Source organism: Opisthocomus hoazin, chromosome 23, assembly GCF_030867145.1.
Source record: "Opisthocomus hoazin isolate bOpiHoa1 chromosome 23, bOpiHoa1.hap1, whole genome shotgun sequence".
Lineage (NCBI taxonomy): Eukaryota > Metazoa > Chordata > Aves > Opisthocomiformes > Opisthocomidae > Opisthocomus > Opisthocomus hoazin.
Genome location: NC_134436.1, coordinates 6,135,315 through 6,156,103, shown reverse-complemented (window position 1 = coordinate 6,156,103; position 20,789 = coordinate 6,135,315). Strand labels below are relative to the sequence as shown.

The window sequence follows — 20,789 nt, the reverse complement described above, 5'->3', positions numbered from 1 at the left end:
GCTGGAACAGGAACCAGTTGTGCCCCTGCAGTCAGTCGATGCTCGCTGGCAATCAATGCCTCACGGTTTGCGCAGCAGTCAACGAAAGCATCAAACCGGAGTGCCCCACTGCCCTTCTCGTGAGAAGCTTCCCCTCACGCTGCTGCTCACTGAATGAGTTCTACCTGTGTTATACAGGTGTTGCCTTAATATTTTTCGCTCTTTGTGGCAGTACTGCCCTTTGTGCTTTCCTCATCAAACCCACACGGACATTGCAGTGGTGGGAACGGCTCAGTAAACAAAGAGCAAGAAGTTGTGTCCTTGGACCTAACACACTGCTCTCCAGTGCACTTTCATCTGGGAAAATCCAGATCCAGCAGGATTTTGCCCATATTACTTTTTTTGCTATGGATCCCATCATGACCTTCTTTGAAAGTGCAGAAATTAAAGCCTAGTTTGTAAAAGCAAAAAAAAAAGATGCTGCTGTTGCTTTCCAATGTGTTCAGAGTTCCACCAAAACGTTGCCAAAGTCATCCTACCCATTAGGAAGAAAATGGATGAATTGTCTGTAACAACATTTTAGAAAACACAATTTCACTTCTAGACCAGAGCCAGCCCAAAGATGGGTCGCGTTGGTCACTGGCACTGGTCACTTTTTTGGTAAAAATACCGTACTGAGAAACCACATTGATGCAACTGCACTGGAGACTCCTACCAAGGGAGGCAGCTGGGTTATGTCATGGAGATGAGAGGAAAGTGTGGTGACACTGAAAGGAAGACAAAACCCACGAGAAACTAGGCTTGGCAGTTCAACACCTCATACGACAACATGTAGCTTCTTCCATGAAGCTCACTGAAGCTTCAGACAGGTCCTAAGTGCGTTAACAAGGCCCCCGGCCCTCAATGTACTTGCCTGAAATAATGCCAGTTTGGAAGTTCTTCAGCTACTGGATCATTAGACAGCATCAGATCCTTTCCAGGCTGTATTTGATATAATTTCTCATTGCAAAACCTGAAGTGGAACCGTAATTTTTACTTGCTTTCATCATCTCTGATAACAACTCAAGCCTGCGTCCCAGTTCTTTAAGAGCTCAAAGAAAAAAGCGATGCATTGGACACCCAATAAAAGAGAATTTGTGCTATCCACAGTTAGCTTGAATTCAACTTAATTGTTTATTACTCTGAGGTCTCTGAAGGATAAAGAATATGGAATAAAATATTTCTACCACCTCAGCCTTTGTGAAAACATTCACAACCTGTTAAACACTAGAGCCAGTAACTTCGACATGATCTCACAATTTGATTTCATTAGATTTTAATTGTAAATGCTATATTCCAGGGCTCACAGAGGGTGAGAAGCTGGGACTAAGGGAACATTAAATCCCTGCTTTTTTTTTTTTAATTCTCCAGCCAGATGTACTGCAGGCAGGTGCAACACAAACTCCCAAACACCCTGCTAACGTAACGCAAGCCTGACCTAGAGGGACCGAGCTGAACGGGCTTTTCAGCCTGCATGCTTCTTCAATTCGGTCTGCGGACAGACTGCCAACCGGGGGACGCGGTGCCAGAAGCGTGGTGGTTTTTTTAATGCAAAGTTGCAAAACCACAAAACTCATTTTTACTAGTGACCTTTTTACCACTAATTGTCGGGGTACTTTAAAAAAAAAAAAAAGAAGAAAAAAAAAAAAAAAGACGTTCCTTTGGTCAGGGCTGAACCAACATCCCAGAAATGCTCCTCCGGCAGCTGCTCCCAGGCCCCGCGCTGTGTGCCCACAGTTTGCCTCCAGACTACACCGAGTCCTGCCTGGACGACTCGGACAGCTTTCGGGGTTGTTGTTTTACTTCTTTGTGCAAAGCAGCTGTTGATTGTGAAACAAATCACCGAAAAGTAGCTGGAGTGTTGGGAAGAGGGAGCAAGGAGCAGGGGGTGGGGGTACGGACGAGGAGAGGCTCCAGGGCTGTGTCTGCACCAAATGCTGCGTGAAGGTGGCTGGTTGTTTCCCCTTGCTTTGGCTGGATTTTCCCTCTCCGAACACACAGCTCTGTTTTACTTTATTTCTACAGTTTTTTTAGACATGGGCTAGTCAGTAGTTACAGCTGGACTGACTCTCCCTATGAGAGTTCGACCAAGTTTTGATCTCCTTTGCCCAGGTTTTAATACTGATTCATTCCCTAATTTCATTAGAATTGGCGACATGTAAGAGGTGCATTTGTGCGCAGAGCTTGACCTACTTTTTCCACCTTCTCTGCCGAGTGTTTTATGCAGGGGTTTAGCCGACGCTCGGCTGGGGGCAGCGGGACTCTCAGCCGGGCGACCTTTCAAGCCCGTCCAGTTCTGCGCTCGCCATACACCTCCACGGAGAATCCCAATTTCAAGTGAAAAAAAGGAGACCAGTCTACTTTTATGAGTTGCAATAAACTAAAACAACTCAATGTTCTTGGGTACTTTCTTTATAATTTTTGCCATCTTGCAGTTTCAGCTAAAACAGGGTAAAAAGCTGGTCTTCTTAAATCATTTCTATGCACTGAAATACTTCTATACTCTGGAAATGCCTTAAAATATAGACAGTATTTACATAAAGCTGCCTAGCAGAAAGCTGAGCGGCAATGTCCTGTGCTGGCAGGTACCTCACGGGAGGAGCGTGTTGCTTCTTGGGCAAAAAACCCCAAATCAGAGGAGAAACCCCCAGCTGGCTCTGGCCTCCTGCCGCGCTCGACCGTCCCAAGGCGCTGCTGAAACCGGCAAAGCTGCGCCACGGCACAAGCTTGGGTCTGCTGAAATTTATGGCCAGTCTCCCACCACTGTCAGTGGGCCTGGATTGTCACGACAGGTTTCTGTTGGTGTTTTTTACAGATAGCAAATTGAGAAATTTCCAGCCTAAACGAGTCCGACCTACAACCTGCAAATAAGGCGTCGGATGACGAGCGGCTTGGGGATTGCGCTCAGTCAGATCCACGCGAATCCATCCCCCACGACGAAGGAAATACCCCTTCCACTGAGGGATTCCGCTATTGCTGGGTTGGTTTGTTATTTTCAGTCTTTTGTCTCCAAAAAAATTTTCACGCCGTCCAAAATTCCTATGGTGATTTCCTCTCCCGCCCCAAAGCCGCGTCTTCATGCCCGGCACCCAACGGTTTGTTTGTAAACAGGGGGTGGGAGCACTTTGCTCCCGTTTTTCTTTCTGTCAGCACATCCCAATCTGCTCTTGTTCTTTTTTCCTCGCCTCCCAGTATTTATAATTATCTCTGGAAAACATTCTTGGCCTCTAACTTGTCCAGGCTGGTTTACAGCGGCGTTTAACATTCAAAGCCAGCCCTGCTGATCAGCTGGTGGCTGGGCCACGTGGGAGCTCCCCGACCGGCTGAGCCCCACAGGGCAGGATGGACGCGGTGCCGCGGCGCACGCGACCACCCGCGACGTCGCAAGCGCCAGCAGCCATGGCCGTCGTGCTGGCCTGAAGGGCAGGGCGCTGGCAGGGCCAGGCCAGCCCCACGCGCACGGCCCCATCTCCAGCCCCACCACGTCGCCCCGCGTCTCCACACACCTCCTTGGAAAGCTCTCGGAAACACGATTCTTGCAGTAAACAGCGTGCAGAGTTATTTACAGCTCCATTTACCGAGCATCCTACCGGAACAATGCAGGAATGCTGCGGCATGCGCTGTCTGCCGAGTGCTGTCAGTCTTCCCCGAGTTTTTTAATGAGTTTTGAACCCCTCTCCTTCCTCTGCTCCACAACCATCTAACCAGTCACAACGCAAGCCTCACACAGAGGAAAATCGAGTGTAGAATACGCCAGGAACCCAGAAATGCAATCAAAGAAAAGCCAGAAATGCGTAACCTATAATTTTCAGTTTGGTTTTTTTTTCTTAATTATCCCAAAGGATCCGTAGTTGAGCTCTGCCAGAAGCCTGGGTAGATGGGCAATTTGTCAGGGGAAAAAAGCACGGTGCCACCACTGCCGTGCTCAGAGGGAGATGCTAACAGGGCAGGCTCCTCATCCCGCACCGGCGCCTGGTTTTGCTTGGACTGGATTTTGAATTTCACTTTTATTACCTTTGAGCCTAAAATTTTTCAAGGAAGCCCTCCAAAGTCTTTGAAATTTTGCTCTCATTTGAAGGCAGGGAAAACTTTATCCTCAATTTAAGCGAGTACAGAGACAAGAGAGCCCCAGGCAGTTTGGAAACCCGTAGCTGAGAAGGTCTGCTATGATCTCCATCACAGAACGGGGCTGCTCAGCATTTCCCAGGCAACTCTGATAATCTGAGGCTTCATTCGTTCACGTTCAGTGTATGGAGCTCCTCAACTGAAAGCATCTAGCGAAGCGCAAACGGCGTCTGCCTTAACAAAATATCAGTTACATCAGAAGTAAAGGACATCGCTTTCCCGGGAACAGCTTTAAAACTGAGTTCTCCAAAGCTGCAGCAGTACCACGGTCTCCCTCATGGTTTGGGGCTCCTCTTGAGCTGGCTCCTCCAAAGCCACAGCAGGGACCCTGTACCCCAGTAAAGGGGACTATGGCACAGCGCCGCCTCGCCAAACCACGACCGAGACTTCTCAGACCTAGCGAACAGATGTTCTCTCGCCGGTGTGATGCGCACCCCAGAGATGGCTGGGCTGGGTGAGTTTGCAAAGCAGGGTCCTTCATGCAGGAGCAAAGCCCAGCGCTGGCTGCAGAGTGCTGGGGCAGCGCTGTGCCGGTCCCGTGCTCCACGCAGCAGGCACCGCTCGAAGCTCGGCCGCCGCAGGCGCTGGGCACTGGCACGGCAGCCGAGGAGCAGCAGCGGCAGCCAAAGGCATCAGGTCTGTAGCACCCTGCGGCTGCAGCCGCCCGGGCTCTGCTGGCCTCCCTCGCCCTGGGAGGGGACGTGGTGGCGTTCAGCTTCTCCGCTTGCTGCGCGTCGCTCAGATGGGCGCAGGCGACTCGTGAACTCTGGTTCCCTCTAAACCCCATCTCACGGGCTCAGCTCAGCCAGCGTGCTGCTCTGCCCAGCTCTGCCTGGATTTCAGCACAGCGTACCGGTGACGCCATCAACGTCTGGCACCCACCGTGCATGCGCAGCCCGTCGCAGTCCGTCCAGCTACGCCGCGTGCGTCTGGCTCCTGCAGCGCTCTCGGAGACAAGCACTTGCTAGCACCCTCCTGGGTGAGCACCACAGAACGGGGCAGAAACACCAGCCCACCTCCTCAACTGGGCTAGGACCGTGCACCACCGACAGCAGCGGGCTTGCACCAGATTCTGCCAGCTGTGGATACCGCCCGCAGCTGTTGTTATGTGACCTCTCCTCCCTACACCATCTGAATTTTCTAGGGTTTGAGAAAGCATGTGCACATATAAACAAAACCAGATACAGCAGGAGAGGAACCTGCTTAAGATTTGAGATGACAATCCTGCCCTCAGTTACACTCTCTTGAACAAGAGCAGATTTGGTTAGTAACATGACACAGGCCTAATTCTGATTATTTTTACACCAGCAAAGCCAACGACTCTGGGAGAATGAGAAGTGCTTTACACTGGCACTGGTGCAACACCGACCGCCGTTGCCGCTTAGTGCTCTGGACATTTTCTCTGCAATACGCTTTCAAACGCTTGCGAGAGCTGAAAACAAAGACATGAAATACCAGCCTCATGCAGACTTCAGACATGAAAAATAAAATGTCCAGGAAATCCCAGGTTTTGGACTGAACGGGAAGATACATTACAGAACTTTTTCAACTTTTTTTTTTCCCCCAGCTTCCAAGCAACAGAACGCCAAAATGCTAACAAGCAGGGCAAATTGAGCAAAAATAAAATATTCTGTGGACTGGGTTGGAAATTAAGGCAGTGTTTATTTTTTTATGCTTTACACTTTGGCCAGCATTTATCCTGAATGAAGGCAGCAAATGTTATTAGATTTCATGGAATGTAAATAAACAGTTATTGGTAAATACATTTTGGTGGTCTGCTTGTTACACTGCATGTCAGGAAAACTATAGGGAACTGGCAGGAGTTCAGACGTCTTCAAGGAACACAGAAAACAGACATATTTTACTAATTATAGCTAACAAAAACACTCTGAGATTACAGTTAAATTACATTAAAACATAACTTGTTGGCAAAGGCTGTGAGCATAATGCTTTGCCTATATCTTTCTGTATAATGTTTCATCGGAACAGAGCAGTAACATCAGGAAACCCTGGCACAGCCCAAGCCGCCGCGGCCCATCGGGGCTGGTCCTGCCGGTCACTTTGTTTCCCGCTGTAGGTTCTGTAGCCCAGTGTGGTTTCTCAGAGGGCGAAGACCCGGGTTTGCCAGCCGCAGGTACTGCAGCAGGGCGACCCGACGTCTTTATCTGAGCCTGCGCAGATGGGAAGGGAAGGGGAAAGAGGCACCTGCTAAATGCGAGGGGCCGTGCGGTCCCGGGGCGGGCTGGGAGGGCAGAAGCTGTGGTAGGTGGAGGGCTGCATGGCTGTAGCTCCCAACATGAGCTTTTGTACCCCCACCACCTTACCTGGACAGACTGGGCCGCCTCTGGCCGAGTCCTCGCCGAGCTGTGAGCCGGGTGCCGCGGCTGCATGGCAGCAGTGCTCTGCTGCAGCTTTTGCTTCTGTCTTCTGGGTCTTCTCTGCAACATACCTATGGGACGAGGAGAGAAAGAAGTGATGGCTCTTGTCTGGAGTCTTCTGTGGGGCACAAAGTCATGTTTTGGCGGTGTCAGCAGACAGGGAGCTCCAGCAGCCGATCGCATCGCTGAAATCAGATATACGCCTTGACCCCAGCCCGGAGTTCCCCTCTGCATTTCAACCAACCCAGTCACCTCCTGGCAGAAGCGGAACTGGGCAGACCAGCCCCACGGTGAGAAGCCCAGGCAGTGTCTGTGGCACACTGTGAAGGTCTCTTGCAGCCTTGCTCACCCCCCAGCAGGGTCTCCGGCTGTGCAGCCCCCCCGCTGCTCCCCATCTCCCCTCCTGCCACTGGACCTGGCCCACGGCACTACTGCCCCACACCAACGCAAACCAGCTCTGCAAGAGCAGACCCTTCTTAGCCACAGGAGGAAAATACGGCCTTTCTGCAGAAATTGTTCTGACAACGCGCAGAGTTATCACGACAAACGCGCTGTAGTGAACGCTGTCCCCCTCCGCCCCCCGCAGCGAATGACCCACGGTGTTGCAGGTGAGCAGCATCCGGGGCACAGAAAAACCAGGCGCAACGTGTTCTTCTGCTCTCCCGTGGCTGTACATCAAGGAATGACAGTATTGTTACTTTTACAGAAAGTCTCCAAACTAGACCGATTTCCTTCCTTCTGCTGGTGGGATGTGAACACCAAGCAGTTCCTGGCAGGGTGATGCAGCAGGGCGGGTAGCTCTGCTGTGCCACCATCATTATCCATCGTAAAGCCAGGTGAATCAAAGCGGTCATTTAATCTGACCATTTAATCTAACCACAACTTAGACTATGAGAAAGGCGCGTACCATTCTGTCTGCCAAGGAAATGCAAGGGGCATATACAGGCTTATCTCCCCAGAATATTAATATACACCCCTGTCACTGTGCCCTGCTTCAGAAACACCCCGTTCCCGCGGCTCAGGCTATTCTTGCGTCCATGCCCGCATGTAAAGAAATCCTCTAATGAAATCATGCTTCATGATTACCCCGTGGTAATCTCTTCACTTGGGCTGTCTTTGTGTCACATTTATGGCCCATTCTTTGCTGGGAAGATTTTTACAGGGGATCTGAAGTTTAAAAGAAGACAGATGACAAGCTGTGATCGCGAGGAGGAGAGGCTCACCATATGGAAATAGAAAGCCCTGGCTCCCTCCTCCATCCCTCCTCCCCCCTCCCCTGCCGAGTTGCTCTACTTCACATCATGCTATTGGGATTTGAAGATCAGAATACAAATTAAATTATTAAATGAGGAACAAAAAAAACTCAGGCCTTTTCTCTCCATCCTCCCATGCGATCAGTAATTATAAATCAAAGTGGGGAAAACAACCCCGCTGGAAGCTGGCATTTGGGATACAGCCCAGTTGCCTACAGAAGGATATAATGCTCAGGCGACACGTATGTGCCTTCGCATGCTATGGGGGGTTCATGCATGAACTGCTTCTAGAGCTAAGAAATTAGTTTAATGGCAGAGAATTATTCACGGGGCATATTTATTACATTATTTATTATTTACTTACTGGGAGAAGCAAAAGCACCACTCCTCAATCCAGCGTGTTCCTCCAACATCAGACTCCCAGTCACCAAAAGCCACGCAGTGTCCCCCAAAACAGGACAGCTGAACCCCACCTGATGCTTTTTAGCCATTAATCACTGCAAGCTTAATGCACGTAGCAACTGCTTAAAGCCTAGGCAAAGAGAAATAAATTAATCCATTTCATCTGGGCAGAACTTGAGATGTGGCAGTTTTTGAGTTTATCTGGTGTGGCAAATTCTAAAGGAGTCAGTGACCCAGCCAGTCTCTGGTCGATACATTGAGGGTGACCACGCTGGGCAAGTCCAGGCGGGACCCCTCGCAAGGACAGCCGCCGAGGGCTGAGCAACGCGCTGCTCGTGGCCCGGCTGCCAGCCCTCACGCCAGCACCCCATGGGAGCTGCGGGGCACTGAAAACCCCCAAGCACACACTGCAGGCCCCAAATTTGGAAAAATTTGGCCCCATTTTCAACATTAGCTTTGCGAGGCTTGGGCCGAGCTGCTGGCCTCAGTAGCCAGACCTACAAAATGAGCACTTGGTCCCCTTCGTGCACTTTTGGGCTATGGACATCCCCTTTAGGCACCCATGTTTAAACGTCGTCTCCTCGTAGCCAAAATAAATAGCTGAATCAATGCTACACAGAGTTTAATCTAAACACGTAATGGAGTCTAACTCAGATATACACTGTATTCCATCGACAGGTCCTGGAGATGGCAAACTGAAGCCTGCTTTTATAGTGTGCCAGCTCAGGGACCTGTTCCCAATTTGCAGATTTGGCCTGTTGCATTCTAAAAGATGTTTAATATACTCGATGCCTGTTTGTGTTAATGTTTACCATTGAAGTTTTTCATTATTTGATGTTATATTTGGCCATAGCATTAAAATTCCATTGGACCGACTGAAATCTAGTGTCAAATCAAAGCCAAAGAAGCGTCTTTGTGATAGACCTTCAGCTCCCATCCAACCACGTTAAAAAAAAATCTATTGTAGGTGTTTTCTTTGTAGCTTTTCTTCCTCTTGCCAAAGAAATAGCAAACACTTTATTTATTAGCTGTTGTTTTTATACGCGCAGCTCTGGAAGAGCTGAGCCCAAAGCCATGGACTAGCAGGGAGGTGCAAGCTGCTCTGCCAGGTGGGCCCAGGTCCATCCCGTGCCAGGGTCAAGTGCGAGCGGGGACAGCTGCCCTTCTCCAGGCCTCCAGGTCATTTGGGATAAGCAGGATTACCTACAGCCTTCACACATACAAACTGATGCACCCTGGGGACAGCTGATGGCCTACACTGATTTTTCTGCCGCTTGCCAATTGCCGATTGTTACTTGGATCATGACCGGCCTTCGAAGTCCGAAAAAAATCCAATTTCCACTGTGCCAGACCCCAGCACTGCAGGGAGAGCAGTCCTGTCCTGAGAAGCCTAAAGCCTTGATTCACAAAACTACTTCAGCACGTGCCTAAACTGCGCTAGGACACGCTTAAGACGCAGCGCTTGCATCAACTCTGCACCCGACGAGAGCGCTTGGCTGACCCGGGGCTCTGGCTCTCGGTCCTGCCCTCCCCTCTCTCAGCACGCCTGCCCCTGCTCGCAGGCTGAGCGTAGGATTTTTCCGTGGCAACCCAGCGATACCGGATCAGGAGTCGATCCTCGAGTGCCGTGGGGAGTCATAAGCCTTGGGGGGATGCTGAGGACTCTTGGCACAGGCAGACTCGGAGCCTGCAAATCATGCACACGTTCACAAAAACCCTGGCATGGCTCAGCAAGTCCAGAGCGAAAATAAATGAAGGAGGCTTGCCTAAGTCCAGATGTGTCTGAATTCAAAGGGACCTGGAAAATATGATGGCCTGGATGAAAAACTGGGAAACAGCATTTAAACATAAAGCCATGAGGGTAGGTTTGAAAAACAGTCAATAGATATTCTCTCAGCTAGTTAAAAAGCGGATCTCTGCGAATAACCCATTCTTCAGTCCACCAAAGAACTGCCAAAGCAGACAACGATGTTTCTAACTGTGTCCCCTCCCCAGGATATGTTCTCCAACTTTCTCATCAAAATTAAGATCAGATAATTTGTATTTCAGTGAATTTTACTTTTTTTTTTTCCAGGATGGTGTTTTTTGATATTAAAGATTATAAATTAAATTATGAAAATGTCATCTCAGTACATAAGAGCATTTATTTTGACAGTCTTGAAATGGCATGTTGTGATTAATGAAGAGTTCCCACTTAGCTCCAAACTGGACTTCTTTCTGAAACAGGAAACGAAAATTTCTGCCTGAAGAACTTTGTCCAGCTTTAGTTAAACGCTGAGACACTAAGAAAAAAGATCTGCAGCATTATACTGAAGTAAATGTTATATACCTGTAATATGTAGCAGCAGTTCTGAAAAGCACGCCCAACCCTAGGATCACTCCTATTAAAATATTCTCTTTAAGAGGTACACAGGATGTTTGACATTTTGGGGAAAATGAAGCCACTTTCCTAAGCAGTCCCAGTGGTCACAGGCCACTAAGCTGACGCTTTCTGATTGTAGTGATCAGGGATAGGATGGTTACCAGATCCTCCCAGATCAGCCTCCATTTTTTTAACGTTTCTGCTAAAATCTACTGTTCAAAGGGATGAACAGGTTAAGGTTTGCTTTGTGACTTGTTGCTGCTGGCTATGTGCTGCAAAAAAATATCTGTTAATATCTGAAAGTTTGGTAAATTGTCCCCTTTAGAAAAAGAAGTCTTTGACACTGTACTCAATGAAGTGTGCAAAGCTGATACTGCTGGAGCTGGAGCTCAGCGATCAGCTTCTCTTCCCACCGTCACGGCTGTCTCCGCCTCTTGCCAGGTATCTGAAGTACGGCATCCCCTGCCTAGAGCTGAACCCCGCTCCTGGAGTCACCCACTGGCTTTGAACACTGTCCCCTGGATTGGCTGGTGACCACTCGCAGCTGGGTCAGTCTGAAACCACAGCGGCTCAACACCATTTTCCTCGCGTGCTTCTGTATTTACCTGGCATTGGTTTCACGGAAGGACAATTTGCCTACTACAGCGCAGCCTGAAATAACAGATTGTCCACTTCCCATAAGACTTGGAAAAAACATAGTGATGGGAAGGCCATTCACAGCAACAAGATGTCTCTACACTCTGCTAACGTAAACCCCTTTTGTAAAACCACATGCTGCATGGGCTGGGGGACAGCAGACTTCTTCAGTTACAGCAGACAGCCTTGGCCAACGCTGACCGTTTCACCTTCTGTACTCCCGAGGTGAAAAGCCCATCTCTTATCCAGGTCCGACCCCGAAGAGGCTGTTCCGTGGTTGATGCAGGCAAGGAGAGAAGGGGACATGCTTCTTCACAAGCAGCAGCACTACCTTCCCCTTCTAGTAAAAGAACTACTGTCTCTACAAGGGGCCTGAAGCAGCTTCAAGCTTAAGTCAGCAGAAAGATGTAGGGGCTTTGATCTGGCCGTTATACAGCAACAGCACGATAGCTGGGCCAGGCTCTTGCGTCTAAATGGAACTGCTCCACTGGCTCCATTGAGCAAACCCATTTTTTTATTAGCAGAATATCTAGTCCACATAGTATCAGAGCTTGCTGCAACTATCTTGAGTCGTGCCAGCTATGAATCTGGCCTTCAGAGTTGTCACATCTGCCACTTCCAAATAAAAGGGGCTCGTAGTATCAATGAAATGGCATCAGAGAAAGCTTATGGCAAACGTAGTACGTTAAACACTAACCACAAGGCTCACAGTCCTAGAAAGGTCTGATAAGCCACGATTAAACTTAATTATGGATTATTTTATATTACCTACCTCCAAGCACTGTGGAAAATTGCTTCCTTTTAACTGCCTTGGCTGGCTTTCTCTGACCACACACATACTGGGGGATATTTTCCCATGATTGATGTATTTGTTTACCAAGCTCCTTGCTCAGATACAGGCCGATTCTCCCTTTAATCAGAGGTGTGAATACCTTAATAGCTGTCAGAGCTCACATTAATCTCTTGATTAAAAGACATCCTCGCACCTACCATTAAAGAAATACACAGAACAAAGCAAATTCATATTCTCAGTATAAAACTCACAACGGGCAAATAGTTATTTTATGTTAGTGTATTCGGCCCACTGGCATTTCATCAAGTTGTATCTCACAACAGAATGGGGTTTTTTGTTGGTTTTTTTTTCTCTTTTTTTTCTTTTCTTTTACCAAAGAGTAGACGGAAGCGTTTTGGTGGGTTGCGTTTTCTTGTCTTTGCCTAAGGGCAAAAACCTCCATGAACACCAGTTTTCACTCGACTTCCTTTGACTGCCTACCTACACTGGCTATTACACTCTTTCGCTACGGCAGTATTAGCAATAAAACAAACATGTCAAAATTCAGAAGCACAAACAAGTTCATCTGTGACACTAACTTTGCCTGGCAAATAATTCTCCTTGTTTCTGCAAGGGTTTCAATTTCTTGTGGATTCAAAGCAAATTCATCTTTAATTTGATGCCTCGGTCTTATTTTTCGTTCCCAATCTCATTAGAGTAAAAATAGCAAGAATATCCATATGATTAAAGACTTCATGTGCAAGAAAGCAATCTGGTCAAAGTGCTCCTTAGCTTTATGTACTTCTTTCTATTTGACAACATTAATTTGCCATCTGTCAGCTCAGTTACATAGTTTACTTGCTGCTTGCTTGGCATTCACCTCCCCCTTTTTCATTGTCAGCTGTTTTTAATAGTTGGGCCTCCTTGAGTGGGCCATTTATGCAGATTTGAAACAGGAGAAATCCTGAAAACTGACCATATGGGAACCCACTTTGTACTCTCTAGGCTGACATAGCCATGCACAGACCTCCTCCCCCTCCCACGCACCCCCAGAACTTAAAAAGAAATCAAATTTTTCCGTACCTCCACAGCACCTTTCATCTCCAGAACATCACACAGCAGATAGGAACAGCTGAATTTCGCTCCCTTGGGCAGGTCTGCTGCGGTCAGCTGAATTGTAGAAGATTTCCTAGGAGCTACATCCAGCCCTGAACATGCAATCAACTAAACGGAGGAAATCGTTAAGATCACACAAGAAAGGTGGCCGGTACAAAACAAGCGTGGCCAGGGAACTCTTACCACAGCCCCCCACCACCGAGGGTATCCTACGGGGCCATGCACTTTACTGCCTGGCCCCATGGGCAACACATGCAGCTGAGATTTATCTCACGTAGACATCTGCAATAAGGGTTATGGATCTATTCCATAACCGATTCCTCTATCTTTTGTGATAACTGTCTCAATTCCTCAAAGTGTTTACTCTAAAAGCATTCATTCTAGGGACAAAAAAACCCAGACAAACTGGGAGATGGTCAGGAGAACTGTGAGATGAAGTTTTACTACCAAAATATGTAGTGTTTTGGGGAGGAATGGGAGCGTCTAGTTCCCAGGCACCCAGTGCAGTGGCAGAACAAATTCAGGCTTTCATCTATTTTGTTAAAAATTCTCCTCAAAAGATGAAAATTTTCAGAATCTTCTGTCAGCCCTACTACATCATCGTTATTGTTGTCCATTTACAATGTGTTGTCTCTGAAAACGCTACCTTTGTACAACATTTTTCAAGCTATCCTGCAAATAATTAGGCACGTCTGCAAAAGTTCTATTTTTATAATTAGCATCTTCTGCCTTCCAAAATCCACTGCAGAAAGCAGAGCCCAGTGGGCAGCGGCTCAGCCTTTGGGTGAACCATCGCATTTCCCAGCTGATGAGGCTGGGAAGGTAGAAACCGAACTGCACTGCCCCGTGTTTTGGGACCGAGGGTTTTTCGAGCAGCCTCTCTGGCACACCTGAGGCAGGGGACTGACACGGGAGGTGAGCCTGGCTCTCAGGTTGACAGGACTCCATCAGTATGGGGCACGTTTTTGCAGATGCCAAACACTTAACCCTCCAAAAGTCATCTCTGATGTTCAGAATTACACTTACAAAAGGAGACACATTAGCTTACATAATCCGAAATCATACTAATTTATCTGAACATACACCAAAACCTATTCTGTCAATTTTTTTCCATGTCATTTTTCTGCCAGTTGAAGAGTTTCGGGATACTCGGGGGCACTGAAATGGAAAGCTGAACTTTCCTCCTGAGCAGAAAGCCAACATCAAGACTGATTACTACTTAATGCACAGGGGAAAATGGAGCTGTGCACGGCCAGTGCTCTGGCCAAGGGCTTCAGGGCTCCCCCGGGATGGTGAGCACCCAGGCTGCTGAGCACTGCCCGTTGCAATCAGACTGGCCCCTGCTCCTCCTCCTCCACTTAAAGTGTGTGAGAGGAAGTATGCTTAAAAGAGGTTTCATCCCTCCTTTCAGGAGTACCTAAATTACCTGCAGATAAGTGAATTAAGTGGTTTGTATCAACATGAGAATTCACTACATTCCAGAGCTGCCATCTGTTTTGTTTATGCCCCATTTCAGGAAAAAGTGACATTATCAGCGCTTGTGACCAGTTTGCACTGGTGTCTGGGGTTTTTTTTCCCCTGACTGCCATTTCAAAAACTCATTTCCAATTGATGAGAGAAAAACATAAAAGCTTAAAATCCTTTAAACTGAAAAGACAGTAGCTGATGTAGAACAGTACCTCAGGTCCAAATAGCTGAAACAAAAAGGGCCCTGATCCTTCCTCACAGCCATGCAGGGAGGGCTCAAGGTTGCAAAGCAATGTTAGTCTGGGTGACCTCCAGCCACTCTGAGCCTCTTTGCTAAGATCAGCCCAGCAACCCAGCACAAAGGCTGGACAACATCAGCAGAGGGTGTCTGAACTCAGACTGCACCCGAAGCTCAGCCAAATGCGTTTTTGCTGGTTTTGATCCGCACCCTGGGCAGAAAGAGAGCCAGCGTCGGGGCAGGTCCTTGTCAAGGAACCCAGAAGAGAGCTGCTGGTGATGGGGAGAACCTACCTAGGGCAGCTTGGCCAACGGGCTGGTCGCAGGCAAGAAGTCAGGCACAGAGGCTGACAACACTTTACATCGGGATTAGTATTTCCAGAAAACCAGAGATGGAAATGGCTTCCCAGCTCTGATAGCCCAACTCCGGTACAAGCAGCCATGAGAAGATCACCCCAGCAAAGGGAAGTCCGACCGTGAGACAGAGCCAAAGCAGTACCTCCAGCCCCGCTCCCCCGGTGGGAGCCCGGCCAGATGTGTGCCTGCCTCTGGGGCTGGCGCAGCCTTGTAATTTGTAACAGTCTCCAGGCTGCTCTCATTTACGCTGGGGGCCAACGCACAGCTCGCTTCAGACAGAGTTCAAAGGCTGCCCTGGGCTGCTCTGCGCGCGGGCTGGCCTCCGGCTGGCACCCAGGCCAGAGCTGGCACTGTCCACTGGCCAATTCAACGTCCAACTCCATGCTGGGCTACCTCATACAAATGAGGCTGGTGACCAGCTGGCCAAATGGTCCCTCAAACCTCCCCCAGGTGCCCTGAGGAGCACTGCTTCGCATCACCTCTCTGCAGCCTACAGATACGCCCAGATTCGGGCAGCTGGCGCAAAAATGTAATCCCAAAACGTCATCCCGCAAAATTAGCCAAACCTGGTTTTAGGTTGACAAAGCTCAACCCATCATTGCGTGGCAAAGATACTTAAGTACAACTTGGGACCAAAAGCAGCTTTACATAATTTCAAAACATAACCATTGCTCCAAACATTTCCCAGTATCAGCACATGCTGGATTCAGACATCCAAATATTTAACGTATGTTTTGGGGCTGTAAGCTCTGCACCACTGGGTGAACCCTGCCTTGTGTAGGCAACATGCTGGCACAGATGACAGAAGCTATAATGGCAAAACAGATCCATGAACACTTTGACCAAAACAGAAATAGCGGAAAAAAAGAACATCACCATGATGCTGTGGGCAAAACTTGGCAGAAACGTTCAGTTTAAGCAAGATGAGCCATTTACATTTACAATAAGGCCTGACAGCTTTTGGGATGCGCTGTCTTTACAGAGGCTGGATGCATTTTAGAAGCCCCTTCTTTTGCACAGGGGTTTGTTCAGTGAACCAACCAGTCTTCCTCCTCTCTGGGAAGACTCATTAGCTACAGGGAAACTCAGTGTGAATGGAAGGTGTGTGTGGGGTACGGGTAATTACACAGGCACCTTAGAAATAAATCAGGAACCTACTGTTGATATGACTGCAAACCTGGAACTGATCCTCATTTTAGCCTGAGAGAAGGTCTTCAGCCACACTCTATAAACTACAAAGAAAAGAAAAGGAAATTGACTTTAAAAGCAACATTTTAATAATACTGAGGTGTTGACAAAACCCTCAGAGAGCAAAGGAGCTCCATCACATGGGATGGACTCACTGCCTGGAAAGTGGCTCTTGCCATCTGCCTGGGGCGTTGTCGGGGCCAATGTTTCTTTAGCTCAGTGACTACGGCTATTAGCGTGTGCCCGGAGAAGATGCTGTGGTGGAAAGCAGGGGATATGTAAGCTGGTACCGGCTACCACACTATCTTCAAACGCTGCTCCCCAGCCGGAGCGACGGCAGAGGCAGGACCACCCTCACCCACACGGGAAGCTGCAGAGCCCTGGTGCTTCACAGCATCATGAGACGTGGAAGGGGAGGTCAGAACTGCTGTTACTTCTTAACAGGGAATCCCAGAGGGAAGCCGGGTGCAGGCTCTCGAAGCATGTGTGCAGTTAGCCACACGCGCCTGGGATGGAAACGTGAGCGCAAACTGCAAATCTGCTGTCTAGCACATAGGCTTTGAGCCTGTAATATCGGAGACGCGCTAGCCTTGCGGTACATGCACCGTGCTGCTCAGTGCGTGCACTGACTATTCACCCTGGAAATGCATAAGCCAGGCTCTGGGTCACGCTGCGTACGCCAAAACACACTCGAAGTCCCCCTCTGGCTTTCAGCAGCCCACCTGACACCCAGATGTCCTACAGATGCAGTGCAGTGTCAGTGCTAACAGGGACACAGCGATGCTGGTGGAAAGGATGGACCTGTGAAACTCCCCCTGGCTACACCAGAAAAATTCAGATCTGGGAGGTTCAGGATGCTCTTCTGAAGCCTGGTTACACCTATTCAGTGCCCAGAGAACAGCTCAGCTAGCCCCAACTGTAGGAGCCATGCTTTCCGAAAAATCCCAGTTATTTCTAGGGCTCTGTTCTCATCCCTTAAATTGGGATAATGGTTTTGACTACCTTTTCGGCAATGACTGCCCCCCACACTGGAGACACACAAAGTCTCAGCTAGCAGATCTGTCATTTTTACAGAAGCCAGGCTGACAGTAATGTAACAAAAATCATATTGATTCTGTGCTAGACTACGGTACAGAGTGCTCGCACGGATACTCTGCTCTCTGCAGCAATGCATGCTGTTAGCTCCAAAACCACGAGGGAGAGGCATTGGAGCCCCGAAGTGAAAACCTGTGTAATGCAATAAAAAAAAGCCACAGAAAAACCCAACAGAACACAGTGGCCCAGACTCACAGCTGATGCACCCTGCTAACCCTTGACTGGTTTTGATAAAATGATGCTGCTTGCAGCCAGCTGCGAGTCTCCCTCTGGTCCGTGGCTCAGGCAGAGGTTTTAGAGGCAGACAGTAACCCCAGTCATTTTACAAAGAAGGGCCGCTGAGCTGAGCACGCCGAGCGGAGAGGACAGGCAGCGATGGCTCCAGGCAGCCACCTCACCGTTTGTCACGTCAGTCATGCTTAGGTGGCTTAAAGGAATTAGTTTTCCATTTAGCTTGGGAAATTTTCCCAGAAAGTCTGGACTTCTGAATACAAACAAGAGTTGCTTAGAAAATACTTCATTGCACTTGGCTACCTTCTGGCACAACCCTGCGTTAGAGGAGCAGCTCCTGGGCAGAGGAGCAGCTCCCGGGCAGAGCCGCCTGCTCCACTGCTGCTGTGGACACTTTTCTGAACTCACCTGCAGCCAGCCAGGAGCTCAGCCTGCGAGGAGCCCAGGGGGCTGCGGGTCTTTTGCAGGTACCTGCTAACCAGTATTGTGTTTCTTAATCCTGACCCATTTTCTTGGCGCCAGACTCTTTGAACGTGGGATATCGGGTATTTACCAACAGTTCTGGTATTATTCAAGGAAGGAATCGCTGCAGGGACAGCTCTTACCGTTTGCCTCTCACCTAAGCAGCCTGATGCCGGCGTGTGCTGCTACACACCGCAACCCCAGGGCAGTTCATTCGGCAGGAGCAGCAGCGATATTCTCACCAGCAGAAATGTGACTTCAGGTCTCGCCGTGTAATAGATCAGACCATCATTTAGCAGCTGAGGTGATGCTGAAATCCAGTCTCCAGTGTCGCTGGATACGCAGTGGATTATAACCAAGCTGTAATGCCACAATGCAATTTATTCACTGCAGATAAACCAGGCTGTGCAACAGATACATGCTATTAATAACGAAGAATTCTGTGCAGGCAATGAGTACGTAGGTGCTGTTGCAACCTCTGCCTGTTTGTAGCTATACAGGTTTACAGCAATTAAATGCACTAAACCCTTCAGCCTCTTAAACATACACAGTCCAGTAAAATGCACAATCAATGTTCCATTCACACTTGCACATCCTACGCAATACCACAGGTGCCTCTGTTCAGGTCCCTCCAGCTACGATCCACCTCCAGGTACAGCAGAGGCCACCTTCCAGCCCCTGACCTCCACCTCTCCCCACCTGTGAACATCCACTGCACTGGGACTCACTTTGTTTTGACTGACGGGACAAAGGAGATGCACTTACACATATTTTGGCCATGCCCTGCTATTTCAACCCGCTAAAAGGGAATTAAAAACCCTTAAATAATTGAGTTCTACCAATCTCCCCATCCTTAATGCGTGCTGCCTTCTTGGGTCACCAGCAGAGCGAGGTCCTGGCTGCGACTGCAGCAGAGTGACTGGGGTGGGAGGCACGCCGCAAAGCCCAGCACTGCTCCCACACTCAGCTCCTTGCTGCCTCGCTTCCCTCCCCACATCTCTCTCTCAGCTTTGCTTTTGTTAAAACTTTGAAGTTTCTTCTGCATTGTGGCTGGTTTTCAGATGCATCATAAAAACCCGCGTGCTGGGAATACTGTGGTTAAGACATGGGAATGCAAACATCGTGGAAATAACTTGAATTTTGTTTTTCTTTTCCTTCCCCTTTTTTCCCTTCTATAAACTAACTTTTCCACTTCTTCAGTATGTTGGCACTTAGGACTTGTTTGGCCTGTTAATAGAAACAAGGACTGAAGGGGTCACATAAATGATCTGTTTTGAAAAATGAGCAGAAGTCTGTTGCAAGCTCTCAGCCAGGATTCGAGCAGGTAATTTGGGGTCTAAGGACTTGCCCATCTAAGCATTCAGCTGCTGGAAACTCACGTGGCTGTGACTCATGATCCTCCATCCTCCAGCCTAGCTGCACTGCCCATACACCCTGCTTGTCCCCCAGCCCCTGCCTGCCCATCGCTCTCCCCCAGCAGCCTGCCCTCACCCATCCCTCACCTCTCCTACGGCTTTTTGCTGACTCTTCTCCAAGGGCCCTCTCCAGGCCATCCCATGTCACTTCCTCCTCCCAGCTTTGAGAAGATGACCATTAGCTCTTACTGCTGTCCACAATCTCACCCTCTAAGGTCCTTGCTGCTATCTCCCTGCATGGCTGATGCCGTGCATGCTTCCACATCCTAACAGCATGTCTGACCAACCACTGGAGAGCCACAGCTGCTGTAGGTCTCTACACAGGTTGACACACCTCACAGCACCACCACAGTGAGCCACCACCCATCCCACTCAACGCTGAAGACTTGCGGCAGAGCAAGCAAGTTCTGGCTCCATGGCAGCTGGACATTCACTATCAGCATACGCTGTGCTCTTTGAAAAAAAACCCCAAAATCCACAAATATGTTAATATCATTAGGGTTTGGGTTTTTTTCTGTGGTTGTTACAGATCCGTCCTAGATCAGATCACAGACCAATTTGTTTTCGAATGAGCAAATTATTCGCACTGAATAGAAAAAAGACAAAAAGCATTTTCCTAGGAGTGCATTTTCCCCATCAGTGGCTCCCATTATCACATTATCAACCACCGCACAATCTTCACCACATCCTGCCTTTATCTTCACACCTGCTGAAGGAAGAAAAGGCTAATATTCCCGTCCTATCACCGGGAGACCTAAGACTCAGGCAGCCTACACACAGCCCCCGAGGGGCCTTGAAGGAGAGTACACACTGCTGAGAGCCAAGCCAATTCCCCGCCAATCGCCTTCTCCCAAAACCCCACCCTGCTTCCAAGAAAGTAGCACTTTTTGGAAAACGGTACTTTGGTTGTTACGTTTTTTTCAAAGAGGACTCAAGATGGGATATCGTTTAAAAAAAAATTTAAAAAATCTTACGTTTTTTATGATCTTGACCTGTATCTCCTGAATGTCTTGGTTTGGTTGTGCTATGTTGCTCTTCAGTTTTTCACTCTTCCTCAGCATCTTGAAGACATCTACAGACAGCCTGTTTCTACAGGGCTTTGGACACTGATGTCTATTCCAAAATGCTTGTAGAAAACAGAGTAACACGCAGGCGATTTAAGGTGCTCGTCTCTGGCCTATCTGCAAGTGCCTGGTGAAGTGCTGTTGCAGGCAGATCATAATTAATAAGTAGCATTATTTATGGTGAGGCCTGCAGAACAGAATTGAAAGTGTC

The 20,789-nt window shown here is 48.6% G+C and overlaps 1 protein-coding gene across 39 annotated transcripts in view; it reads right to left on the bottom strand.

The window, feature by feature from the left end:
• LOC142364008 (uncharacterized) overlaps positions 1 to 20,789 on the bottom strand; it is a 316,325-nt gene that overhangs the window by 23,424 nt on the left and 272,112 nt on the right. For 33 of the 39 annotated variants that reach the window (XM_075442051.1, XM_075442082.1, XM_075442055.1 and 30 more), the window contains 4 exons: positions 20,489 to 20,765; positions 13,030 to 18,459; positions 8,139 to 12,160; positions 6,468 to 6,592 (listed from right to left, as the gene is read on the bottom strand). The gene's annotated coding sequence lies outside the window, so the exon portion shown is untranslated. The remainder of the gene's footprint in view (positions 1 to 6,467; positions 6,593 to 8,138; positions 12,161 to 13,029; positions 18,460 to 20,488; positions 20,766 to 20,789) is intronic. The other 6 variants (XM_075442079.1, XM_075442074.1, XM_075442077.1 and 3 more) reach the window with 6 other exon arrangements.